A 13527-nucleotide genomic window follows, 5' to 3' on the forward strand; every position below is an offset into this window, starting at 1 on the left:
AACCGCGGCGGAAAAGCTCTAAAATGGTGGTGGTGTCTCTCAGACACCGCCAGCCATATTATGATGGGCTTTAAAAAATGCTTTTCCGCGGCGGGTTTTCCGCCGTGGAAAAGCATGTGGAACTTCACTGCGGGGGCCCGTTGCGGGGCCCCTGGGTGAAGGAGGGGTGGGGGGTGCACATGGGGGGTACCTATGGTACCCCCCTGCATTTGTATGCAGAAATCGGCAGGCACCGCACGGTGCCTGCCGCTTTCTGCATACAAATGCAATGTATGCATTTTTACCATTGCGGCGGGTGCATCTTGAAGCCGCACCCGCCGCAATGGTAAAAATAGAGGATGTGACCGCCAGGGTGGCGGTCACATCCTAATTGGACAGGAGGGAACTCCGCAGGCCATGCGGAGGTTCCCTCCTCCTCTATGGTCGCGGACGGACTCAAGTCCGTCCGCGATCATAATGGGCCCCTTAGTCACTACTTTATTGTAGGTGTCCCGCATTGTTAGGTCCTGATGAGAACCCTCACCTGCTTTTGGGTTTCAAAATGCAGTCGATACGCATATTAAATGAACCACTACCAAGCCACTCTGATGCCTCTTTCATCGGAATCGGATGAACTACAATATGACTGTATCATTGTTACTGAAACTGAGAAGGGTCAAGTGGACCTGGTGGATGTACCAATGCCAATTGCTGATGGCACTTTAATTGTAGATGGCTCTTGTCTAAAGAAGCCAGATGGGGCTATCTCAGCTGCCTATGCAAGTACCACCAATTACACTGTAGTTGAGATATGTACAATAGAACAAACATCAGCACAGGCTGCAGAGTTAATAGCACTAACTAGAGCATGTGAATCGTCAGAAGGTTTTGTAAATATATACACCAAAAGTCACTACGCCTTTGGTGTGGCCCTGTGACAAGGAGTGGTGGACCCCCAGAACTGACCCTGTGCTGCCTCCTTCTCTACAGACGGCTCCTTGGGACACAGAACTGGACGACAACGAAGATATAGACCGTGGTCCCTTTAATTAGGAGTATGCTGAGGAGGAGGCCCGCCCTCCGGTCCACGTCAGAGCCGCCGAATTGGACAAAGCCCAGGAAGTATGGTACGGGGCGTGTGACGTCACCCCGGTGGAGCAGGAGAGGAGCGGAGCCGAATGCAAGGAGAAGCGAGAAGAACGGAGCGCAGAGACCTGGCGGAAACCAGAAGAAGAGGACGAGGAAAACGGAGAAGGGCCCCACGGAACGCCAGGAGGCCAACGACACCGCGAGCCGCCGTGCCACTCTCCCGGGGGAGGAGCGTGGCTCACTCAGGTACGGCAGCGTATGGCGACCTGGGTGGGGAGCAAGCGCGTGTAGCGAGAGTGTACATAGCCCTTTCAATCCCTAGTCCTCCCATCCCAGTGTGTCTTTACCCCGCGTATATCCCTCACCGTCTGTGATCACCTTCTCACGCTATTACGGAGTGTCAAGTTTCACAGGGTGAACCCTTTCCACAACACGGCCCCATGGTGCACTAACCCAGAGGACAATAACCCTAACGGCCCTTTTTCTGTTGGTCTTCTCTTCCCTGGGGAACCCGGAGCCTGAGGAGAAGACGCTTCGTCGAGACAGCCTAAAGGGGAGACGCAGACGCACCACGACAGCACAGAGGAAACCCCTACCACCGCCACAACGGATTCAAGCCAATTCGCAAAAGAGAGACTGACGTTTAGAACAAGAAGGACTCTAATGTTAAACTCTAAACGGGGTATCCCAATAAAGCCTGCTTTACCCCAACAGACTGGTGTGTCTCTAATCCCTGACCCACCTGCCCGTCCCACAGGCCCATAACTTTGGAAGAGGATTTATTACCTCTAGCGGAGCTAAGATACAGAATGGACATCTCATTTCTAGCCTTTTTAATGCTATCACTCTACCAAAAAGATTAGCTATCATTAAATGCAGTGCACTCAAGAAAGTAACAGATGAGGTGGAAAAAGGAATCACTTTTGCAGATGAGCTAGCATGAAATACAGCCTTGGCAGAACAGTCTCTGATGTACGTGGTAGTGACGACTGATGGTGAAGAAGAAGTGTATGACCCGTATGCAGAAATAAAAGAAGTACAACATTTAGCAGATGATGAAGAAAAGAAAAGATGGCAGGCAAAAGTATATGTGTTTGATCAACACTTGGAGGCATGGATTGAAGGTCCAGATGGAATTAGATGGATTCTACCAGACAGTTTTGTTTTGCCTATGGTCCAGATGGTACATGGACCAGTGCATATTGGAGCAGATGGGATAGTAAACACAATTCAAAGAATATGGGAAAATAATACGGTCAGAACGATGGCTATACATGTTGGTAAAACTTGTATTGTTTGTTCCCAGCACAATGTGGGAAAAGTCATTGCAGTATCAATAGGTCAATTTGGCATGCCAGAGTATCCCTTTGAATGCTTGCAGATGGATTTTATCCACATGCCTCCAAGCAATGGGGAGCTTTATGTTCTGGTTGTAATATGCAGTTTTAGCAATTGGGTTGAGACATTTCCCTTAAAAGACAATACAGCTTTGAGTACGGCAAAGGAATTATTGAAGGAATATTTTCCAAGGTTTAGCTTGCCCGGAGCATATGAAGTGACAATGGAGTCAATTTTTCAAATGAAATAATGGCCTTGGTGTGTAAAAATGTAGGTGTAAGGCAGAAATTCCATTCAGTTTATTACCCTACGGTGGCGGGGTTGATAGAAAGATGTAAAGGATCACTGAAGAACAGGTTGTCAAAAATATGTGCCCCTAGTCCATTGAATTGGGTGGATGCCCTGCCCTTAGCATTGTTCTCCACGAGGACAACAGTGACAGCAAATAATAAATTATCACCATATGAATAGGTGATGGGTAGACCCGCAAATTTCCATGGGTTTGCTTCTCCATTGAAATGACGTGGTATTCCACATCCTGTCTTGCTGGCTTATGGTAAAGAACTAACTAATAGACTATTCGCCAACTGGTCAGAGACACCTGGTCCCCACCCCTGAAAGGACCAGTGCGTGGCATCAAACCTGGGGACTGGGTGCTGACTAAGAACTTCTTGAGAAAAAACAATTTGCAACCCCGGTGGAAAGGCCCCATCCAGGTCTTGCTGACAACCCAGACTACAGTACAGTGCGATGGACACAAGAATTGGGCCCACCTATCTCATGTTAAAAGGGCTCCATCATTCTGGCAGGAGCAGCTTTTGGAAGGAGTTCATCCAAGTCTACAGAAAGTGCCCATTCCTGGAATAACGGACAACACCCCTACTGTACCCAGCTACAATCTGTGTCCAAGAAGACTGCAGGGTTAGATAGGAGAGTGCTTAGGATGGAACAAACACCAACTGCCAGGTGCTTAAGAGTGCCATCTTTAAGAGACTATCTTGTGAGTGAATAAGGACACTGTAGACTATGGTTCACTTGGAGATGCATCCCTTTGGCAGACCAGTCAATAATGTTGATCTAGAGAAAGAAAACCTGTTAGGAACTACTGAAGATGAAAATTACAAAAATAAAAATAAATTGATAGTTGTTTTTATAGTAGGGAGTATCTGCATTATGACATTTGATTTAACCTGGTACCTGGATGTTTACCACCATGTGATAATGGCTAAAACCACTGCTGCACCTGCTATTCACCTGTTAGATCACCAACATAAATGTTCTGACTATCATAATAAAGTAGTTGTTCAGATGGCTCACACCTAGTACAAACAAATGAATACTCCACGAAAATGTTGAGTATGCATGAAATGTCCAGCGCATACGGCAACAGGTATGCCATTTCTGTCCCTGTCATTAACTTATAATGATTCTTGTTTTATTCTTTTCCAGGCAGCAGTGCAATGGTGCATTGCAGATGCAATAGATATCATGCATGATTTTATGGATAACTTTGTGGTCCCCACATCCTGTAATATTAGTGTAAATAATTCATCTTGTAAAATTATTTTTAATAACTCCCTTATGTCCTACCGATATATGGAATTCATGACTAAATTGAACACTACTTCTCCATTCACTGATTCAGCCATTTCCTCACCACCCTCCCTCCAGGTAACCTCATCACTTGCCTACAATCTAATGGTTCCCTGTCTTTAAGTAGTAGTAAGGTACATTTTTCAATGGCTAGTGTCTCTCATATTCATTGCGCTCCCCCCCAACCATGTTATGGTATATATTTTATATGTGGTTCCAAAGCTTACTCATGGCTGCCACCAGTGTAGGGGAATCCTGCTATTTGGGATTGGCTCTTCCTCACATTCAGGCAATTCCCTCTAACCTTGGGTTTGCTAAATTACAAAAACATGTTGGTCGTCACAAAAGGGACAGCTTAAACATTCTCTTAGTAGATCGGACAGATACTTCTGGGCAACAGGCTTATGATTTTCGATTAGGAATACTACCTATACTTTTTTTTATATTTCTTTTTATTAACATTAGGCATTTCAATCAATGTACAGTACAGAGAGTGAATCTTCCCACAATTATTACAACGTGTCAATACTACTTTTTTGGGGGATACAAGAAGAAGGGGGGAAAGGGGAGGTTGTAAACCTCAACTTACACGTGTCACCGGGATGCGAGCACATCTGGTGTTAAATCAACAGGAGGCACACAGATGTCACCCCTGTATCGGCTCCACTGGCCCCAGACAGTTTCCCACTTGTGGGGTTTACCTCTGGCCAGATAAGCCATTTTCTCTCGAAACATGCACCAGTCCACACTCTCTTTCCAGTCCTCTAACTTAGGTGGTGCTTTGGACCCCCATAATTGTGCTATATTCCTTATTGCTATCATAGCCCCTAGAGTAACCCACCTCGTCTGTGCTATGTTCAGATCTGTAGGTTCCCAGATGTTAAGGAGACATCTTCTAGCCTCCGGTGCTACTGTTACTCCCAATACCTCTTGTATAACCCTGTGTATCGCACTCCAATAATCCACCACATGAGGGCACTCCCAGAGGATATGGAGGAACGTGCCCACTTGACCACAGTCACGTCTGCACAAGTCGTCTTCAGATAGCCCCATCCGGACCAAGCGTGGGCCTGTGATATACACCCGGTGTAGTATTTTCAACTGGACTAACCGCAGTCTTGCCGGGATCGCAACCTCCCTCGGGGAGGACACTGCCGATTGCCAGTCCTCATCGTCAAGTTCAATACCATCCCTTATCCACTTATCTCTCAATTCCAACAATAATTCTGCTCTATGGTTTATCAACTTCCTATAAATGAGGGAAATAGTTTTCTCTGGCAAATGACCATCCAATATTCTATCTTCCAGAGGTGAGGCCTCTGGCACATCCTCCCCTACCAGGATCACCGATCTTAACGCATGTCGAACCTGCGCATATCGGAAGTATTCTACCCCATTCAACTCCACCTCAGTTTGCAGTTCAGTGAACGTCTTCATCCTATCCCTAGCCTAAACATCACCAAGCCTAGCAATACCTATCAAAGTCCACTTGTCGAAACCTTTTGTGTTCCAGAGTTTACCCAACTTTTCAGAGTCAAATAGCGGAGTGGCCAGCGTAATGCGGTCTTTCCATCCCAAAGAGTTGGTGGCATCATGCCATATCTTGACTGCCACCTTAGTGGGTCCTGTCAAATTTTTACTTGCCGATTTGGTATATAAGGCTCTATTATAATTACCACCTGGGAGCAGCCACCTATCCATTGCATAACCCGGGTCTGAGCCGGGCCCATACGTGCCTTGATTTATGGCCGCTAATTGAGACGCCCAATAATATCGTCTGATGTCTGGCAGGGCGATACCACCATCATACCATGATAACGTCAACTTAGCCAGTGCGATACGAGGTCTACCCTCCCATAATAGTTTGCGCTGTACTTCCTCCACCTCTCGGAAATAACTGGCCGGAACTATATCTAACGTGTTTTGTAGGGCGTAGAGAAAACGAGGTAGGGACATCATTTTAAAAAGTGTGGCCCTTCCCAAAAGGGAGAGGGGTAACCTTCTCCAATTGTCTACATCACTTTTTAATCTAGCCAGAGGGGGGAGTAGATTCCTTTCGTACCGAAGTTTGGGATCAAGTGAAATAAAAATCCCCAGATATTTAAATCCATCAGTTACAACTTGTAAAGGGCAGTTTTGCGGGGGAATCGGGGTATCTCCACTTAGAACATACATATATGATTTCCCCCAATTTATAGTGAGCCCCGAATTTCTACCATAGGATGCCAAAACATCACAAACAACCATTAGTGATTTTCTGGGTGATGTCAAATAAAGTAAAATATCGTCAGCATATAAGGAGATCCGGTCCTCCAACTGAGAGGACCACCGTATACCTCGGATAGAGGGCTGATAGGGTGCTATCTTATCAGGTCTGAGCTTATACAGTTCAATCGGGAGACCATTAGGGCCCAATGCCTTACCCGAATTCAAGGCGCGTATTGCCAGAGCAACCTCATCCGCTGTGAGGGCACTGTCCATGTAGTCACGATCTTCCTCCGTTAAGCCAGGGAGTTGGATATCCCGCAACAACATGCAGGAGTCTTCTTCTGGTCGTCCCGCGACCAAAGTGTATACTGTGCGAAAATAATCTGCAAAATTATCTACTATGCTCTGGGGATCTGATATTTTTACGCCCTCTGATGTTTCCAGCAGCGGGACCACCCGATCAGCCCTGACTTTTTTATCCAGCCATGCAATAAGCTTCCCGGCTTTATCACTGTAGCAGGGTGGAGGGTATCGCGAACGATACAGACTGGTGGACCCCAGATAACCTTTCCGCCCCATCTCTGATGCAGAACTCCTGGGAATTGGAGTCCGAAGAATGTCGGAACCTGCAGGACAACAGAAAGGAGGACGGTTCCTTTAATTTGGAAGAGGAAGACAGAGAAGACACGCCCCCCTGTGACGCGCTGGTATGCCTCAGCGGACTCAGCATGGAACGAGCAGTCACGCCCCTCTGTGACGCGTGGCCGAGAGGAGTGGACAAAAACCCGGAAGGAGAGGAATCGGCGTGTCCCGGCACCCCGAACGCGGAGAAAAGTGGAGAGCGAGGAAAGAGCGAGGAGGACGGAAGAGGACCGAGAACGGAGGAAGAAGCGGACTAAAGGAGCGGCGACAGGAGGCCCGCGATACCGCGCTGCGCCCAGCCACACTCCAGGAGGAGGAGGAGTGTGGCTCTCACAGGTGCGTGACCGTGTGTCAGGCTGGTGGGGAAGGCGGGGAGCCGCGGTGTAAATAGAGTATATAGCGTCTCAGCCCTATCAATCCCTTTGTACTTACCATACCTTCCCTGACCTTCTCTCCCTCACAGATTCCCTTCACTCGTTCTACACTGTATATAGCTGTTCTCCACTGTATATAGCTGTGCACTCTCACTGGTGTCCTCACTGTCCCGGGTTTCCCTAAGGAAAACGCAAAACGTGAACATACCCCCTAAGAGCCTGTCTCTTTCTCTTCTGCATGTGGCGCTGGAATCCCACCCGAGAAAGAGACTCCCCAGAGGAAGAAGGACGGACGGGTCCCCGCAGGTCCCGAGAGCTAGCTGCTACTTTGGATCCGGCCACCCTAGCAAGAGAAAGACGGTCCCAACGAAAGAAAAAGACTTTCATTAAAATAAAACCCCAGTTACCTCGCTCTGGTGTCCGTGTCCCTCCTTCTGAACCGCAACAATCACCAACATCGTAGAGTCAGCCCTGCTGCACTCTACTTAAGGCTCTAGCATTCTCTGTGACCAGTGCTTTATATTCAAGTTGTTTAAGATGTAGAACATGCAACTTGGCCCTGGTCACCTCTTGTTCTAAGTCAGCTTCTATCATAGCAATTTCAGATTCTATGTTAACCACTTCTGCAGCCCGTTCCTTCTTTGCTCCCGTAATCAGTGACAGAGCATGTCCCCTTATAACCACCTTAAAAGCTTCCCATAGAGAAAGGGGAGATGTTACCAACCCTCATTTTCTTGAAAGTAGTGCTCCAACGTTTTTAACAAATCTCTACGGATTTTGGGATAGGGGTTGATGGGAGCTATCCTGCCCCCTGAATCCGAGCCAATGTCAAATCTAACCCAGATCGGCAAATGATCTGATATGCCCCTACCCAGGTGTGTAGCCTCAGTAAGATAGTGTGCCTGAGCTGCTGGAACTAAACAATAGTCTATACGTGAGCGACTACAATGCGCCCCAGAGTGAAAGGTGAACTGTCGTTGGTCCGGATGAAGCAACCTCCAACAGTCAGTCAGACCCAATGTGTCGATAAACTCAGAGAGCCATCTATGCATCCGTCCCATGTCCCGGAGGGGGATGTCTATCATTCGTGCCCGAGAGCACAGCGTTAAAATCCCCTTCCAAAATCAGAAGACCACTCGGGAAGTCCAGTAAGACCTTCCCTAAATCCACAAACGTGGTTGCTTGCATTCCTGGAGGAACGTACACTGACATTATAGATAGAATATGTCCCTCCCAACGACCCGTTATTCCCACGTACCTGCCCCTATCGTCCACAACAGTACCAATTACCATTGGAAGCGTTTTCTTAACCATAATCCCCACTCCTCTGGACCCCGAAGTGAATCCCGCATGGGCAGCCAATCGGTACCCCCTTCTGTGCATAGCCCTACATGCCCACTAAATGCGTCTCCTGTAACAGTACAACATCCGGAGCATAACGTCGAAGATATTGAAGGATCACACCACGCTTGATTTTGTCCCCCAATCCATTAACATTCCAACTCAATACTGTTAGACCTCTACCCCCATCTTGAAACATGAAGTGAGCCAGTCCTCTCTCCAGTACCTGCACCCTGTACATGCTACAATTCTGATTCATGCCTTGAGACATAATGCCTGCAACAAACAAAAACACAAAAAAAGAAACAAGCCCCTCCCAAAACAAACCCCACTCACCACCCCCCACCCTGCACCCCTGCTCACGGTGTCTATCCGCCCCCAACTTGCAGTGTGCCTGTCGCCCCAACATCTATCTACTAAACTATCAAAGAGTCACAACATCAGACTCATCTAAGCTATTGAAGCAATCACCCTTGTATCACACGGAACTACATATGCCCTACCCCAACCTGTGTCGACCACAACTTCAATGTGAACAGTTCTTATCCTTTTTCTTGTATGTTCTCCGCCTCATCCCCGCTCCATCTCTGTTGTTCCTCTCGAGGATGAATCGTGTCCAACCAGTCCGCTGCAGCCTCGGGAATGTCAAAGAAAAAGGCCTTCCCCTGGTGTTCAATCCGCAGTTTGGCAGGGTAAAGAATGGCATTCTTCAAACTCTTATCACGAAGTCTCTTCTTGATGCCCATAAAGGTCTGCCTTCATTTTTGCACTGTTTGCGTAAAGTCTGGGAAAAAGCTAAGAGTAGAATTTTCGTACGGAAGTGGACCCCCATTCCTGGAAGCTTGCAGGATAGCGTCTCTGTCTCTAAAGTTAAGCACCTTCACGATCAGTGGTCAGGGAGGGGCTCCCGGACGCGGTCTACCACCAGGAACTCTGTGTGCCCTTTCTACCGTAAAAAACTTTGCAAGTCCTCGGGGCTTCAAATGATTTAGGATGACATCTTCAACAAAAAGATCAGCAGCCTGCCTCTCTGCCTTTTCCGGCACACCTATAATACGTACGTTGTTTCTACAAGCCCTCCCTTCGTATTCATCTTACGACCTGCCAGATCAATTGCAGTTTTGAGATCACGTACTTCTCTCTGTAGCAACGTCACATCATCTGTAAGACTAGACGTTTTAATGTCCTGGAATTTCACTCTTTCACTGGTTTTAGTGAGGTCTGCACGGAGTAAATTAACTTCTATCGTTACCGTGTCCAATTTATGACCCAAAGACTCCATCTTATTTCCCAGCGACGTACGTACCCCCTCTATTGCCGCCATTACGTCTTGCAGCGTAGGTTCTCCCGCGGTGGTCAACTTTTCCAGGCCCACCTCCTCAGACTTCCCGGATCCAGACGGTGAGCCCTTTGGTTGAGTATAGCGATCCAATTTATTGGTTTGTGTGAACCTAGTGCCTCGGGGTGCCCTCGACTGCAGCGTTTCCGTCTCAGTCCTTGCCGCCATGTCGTGACCCAGGAAACACGATCCAAGTCTCTGCTGCACTCCCACCGCCAAGGCTGATATGATGGGACTAGTCGCAAAGCATGCGCACCGGCGCGAGTGGTACAACAGGTTGAGCAAACTAAGGTGAGTACCATGCACAGTTACAACCACAGGTCAATATGCAGCAAGTCCAAGAGTCAGACGGCCCTCAACGGCACCGACGCAGTCACTGAGGGCATCAACCTTGACTAGGCAAGTGAAGGAGGCAATTCACAGAAGTGCGCCGTGCAGCCAACATCTAACCAGGAGACTACGCCCGTTTATTTAGTATACAACATCAATGTATGGCATTTCTGCAAGAGGACAGGCCAAGCCTCCTAGGCCACAATGTACCACAGAGGGCGACGATCCAACTTCCGGCGGATTACCCCTCTTCCAGCCCTCACTCCAACAGCAATTACAATTAGGAGGTTGGGGGCCCCATTTAAGCAAAGCGTTTCACTGCTCCCCACCTTCCACAACACCGCCTGCGGTCTTCACACACGAGTCTGCCCACACTTTCAAATGTCCAGGGGGAGGGAGGGGAGGTGCTCTGCTCCAGGCACAACACCCTGTAAGCAAGTGCCCACTGACCGTTTCTTGAGGGAGCTTTAGATCAGAGATACGAGAGTATCGTAATTCACTGGTGAGGCTGCGAGTCACGGACGTTGGACGCTTGGAGCTGCTTTGTGAGCGCGCACGCAGGTAGTGGCGCTGGGGGTAGTGGGTGGAGCGAGCAGTGTGGAGCACAGGCGGCTGAACCAGGAGGCTTCGGAGGCTAAGGAGGCCACAGAGGCAGAGGCGGTGATTGCTGCAACGGCAGTGGGGGGCGGTAAGAGGTCGCTAAGGGCAGTGAGGCGGGGGCAGCGGAGCAGACAGTGGAGCCATTAAAGCTGCCTGAGAGAGGGGAAGCGGCATTTGAGCACCAGAGCACCAGAGGCCGGCTGTAACGGCCGAGAGCCGGGTGAGTCTTAAGTTCCGAGTCGACTAGGACTAGGACTAGGACTGCGGACGCCTGGGGGCAGTGGAATCTCGCTGCCTGGGGGATCTCTGCCAGCACCGCGTTAGTCCTTGCCCTTCTCTCTCAGTGCCTGAGCCCTTGTTTCGCCCCGCTTGCTCCCCCCATCCTGTCTCAGACCAGTCCAGACTAGATCAGATTTGATCTTACCTCCTGCCACCGCGCGGTCATTCGTCTGGGTTTCTGGGCTGTCCGGGGTACGCTGTCCTTCTTGGTCGCCTGTTAACCACGATTGGTTTCTTCAGCCTTTTTTCTGTTTTCTGTCCTCTCCCTCCCTTCGGCCCCTCCCCATCGGTCTGCCACTCCCGGGCGCTCACTCGTTTGGCCCTGGTCAGTCCTGATTCTGCTCCCCCCGTCCCCAGCCACCCATATTACTGCCAGCCCTATCGCCAGACGGGAACTGGCCCGTGGCAGCCTCCCAATACCCCACTGCCCATTTACGCCTCTACGCGGGTTTGTCTGGCCCGGTTTGGCCCGACCCGGTCTGCCTGTGGAGGCCACGCGGTGCAGGTGCCTGGGAATAAGCCCGAGGTGCCAGTTCTTGGGAGTGTGGTAGGTGACTGGAGGCAGTGAGCAGCGAGGGACCGTGCTGGGACAAGAGTGCGGGGGGGTGCCTGCATGCCATGTCGTGCCCGCCGCTGACCCCCCCAGCTGCCAGGGCAAACCAAGGCTCAGCGCTCCTGGGTTTAGGGACAAGCAGTTCTCCACGACTTTTTCATATTTCCCCCAGACCTTTGGGTTCTCATTCTGGTACAACTGCCAGACGGCAGAGGGTCTACCTGAACCACCTTTCCAATCCACCGACCCAGAACAACTTTGCATTATAACGGAAGGGATGAGATCCGGGAAAATAAGAAAAGCAGCTGCCGCACCTTTCTTCTGGTTTTTATCCTTTATAAAAATAATTTTTTTTTTATGGACCTAGGAGGCTGAGGATGCGGAAGACCCCTATTTTTATCATGCCTGGCTAATTGACTGTCTTGTTGTTTTTATTTTTAATAAGTTGTATACAACGTGAACTATGTAATCCTCTTTTAAAGATATCTGTGTTATATCTAAATAAAGAATTTCTACAGACCTGCCGCATCAAAATGAAAAAAATCGAAACGGTCGCCCATTGACGTGGAGGGTGTCCCAGCCAATCTCACAAACCCAATACCCTTGATGGTCACACCGAAGACTTCCAATTATCAATGTAACGGAGGGCACGTTAACAGCGACATGCATTCTTTTCACGCAATACCCCAGAAAGTCTCAAAATCTTTCTCTCTTTTGGACTACTTTAAAAAAGTACCCGGGGGAGCGCAGCACCTTTTATCCCCTCATGCCTCCGAGGCAATTAAGTTCTGTGACCCCCATCAACAGTCTGTACCAGGCGAGCACCTGACTCAATCATCTCAAACACCAAACAACAAGCTTGCTCCTAAACCGGATGTCTTTCTTTTTGGATCACTAGTCACCGACCAGAATCCTGTTTTGGAGTGTTTTACGAGGGCAAACAAAAATCCTTCACCAAGCCAGCAATCCGTATCAACTCAGTCTCTTCCCCCCCGCCCCCTGTCATCTGCAAGGATGAAGCCGGCCCCAACAAATCACTCTCTGATAGCCCCACCCTCAACTCTAGCTCCCAACCATCGCAGATTAGGAATTTTTTTAACTACGCCACCACAAAACTCCTTTTTAATCTTTCCACAAATTCACTCACAAAAAGATGCAGCGATTAACTCTGATATACTTAGTCTCTGTTCGCCACAGGGCCTAAGATCACCTGAGGGGAGCTCAGAGTCAATCAAACCCCAACAACGACTACCTTCACCTCTAGCAGCAGTAATAGCAACAGTTTCCCCAAAGTCTCCACGAAAAACAGATCCAAATTACCAACTCCTATCGGATCTGTCATTCTTTTTCAAAAATCCTCAAAAACCGCCAGATGCCAAACCAGAACCCGAGTCAGACTCCGATAACCCTACAAGTATTTGGCCCCAACTCCTTCAAACTTTTCAATCGACAGTCACTGCGCTAAACTATCACTCAGATAAATTGGATACGCAGGTCGGTCTACTGAACACTTTAGCCTTGTTTACAGCAGGGAAAGACAATAAGCTGGAAAAATTGAATAATCTAATAATAGAAGCACAACTGTCATCAAAACTAGTCCAGTCAGTCTGCTGCTGCTCGCCCATCATCGACTCCCTCTCCTCGCTTCCAGCTTTTTTAACCACTGTTATAAATGAAGTAAAGATGTTAAAGGGGGACCATGCAAAGGAACGCCTTGACCAGTCACCTCATATACCTCCAATACAAAACCTGGAATCGGTGGAGTCCTTAACCCCACCCGCGATTGGAATGTCGATGAGCGGGGAATTAAGATCTGCCTCAAAACAGACCGACTCTTCCAAGAATCCCGTCCGAGATCAAGG

Source organism: Lissotriton helveticus, chromosome 3_1 (assembly GCF_964261635.1).
Source record: "Lissotriton helveticus chromosome 3_1, aLisHel1.1, whole genome shotgun sequence".
NCBI classification, from domain to species: domain Eukaryota; kingdom Metazoa; phylum Chordata; class Amphibia; order Caudata; family Salamandridae; genus Lissotriton; species Lissotriton helveticus.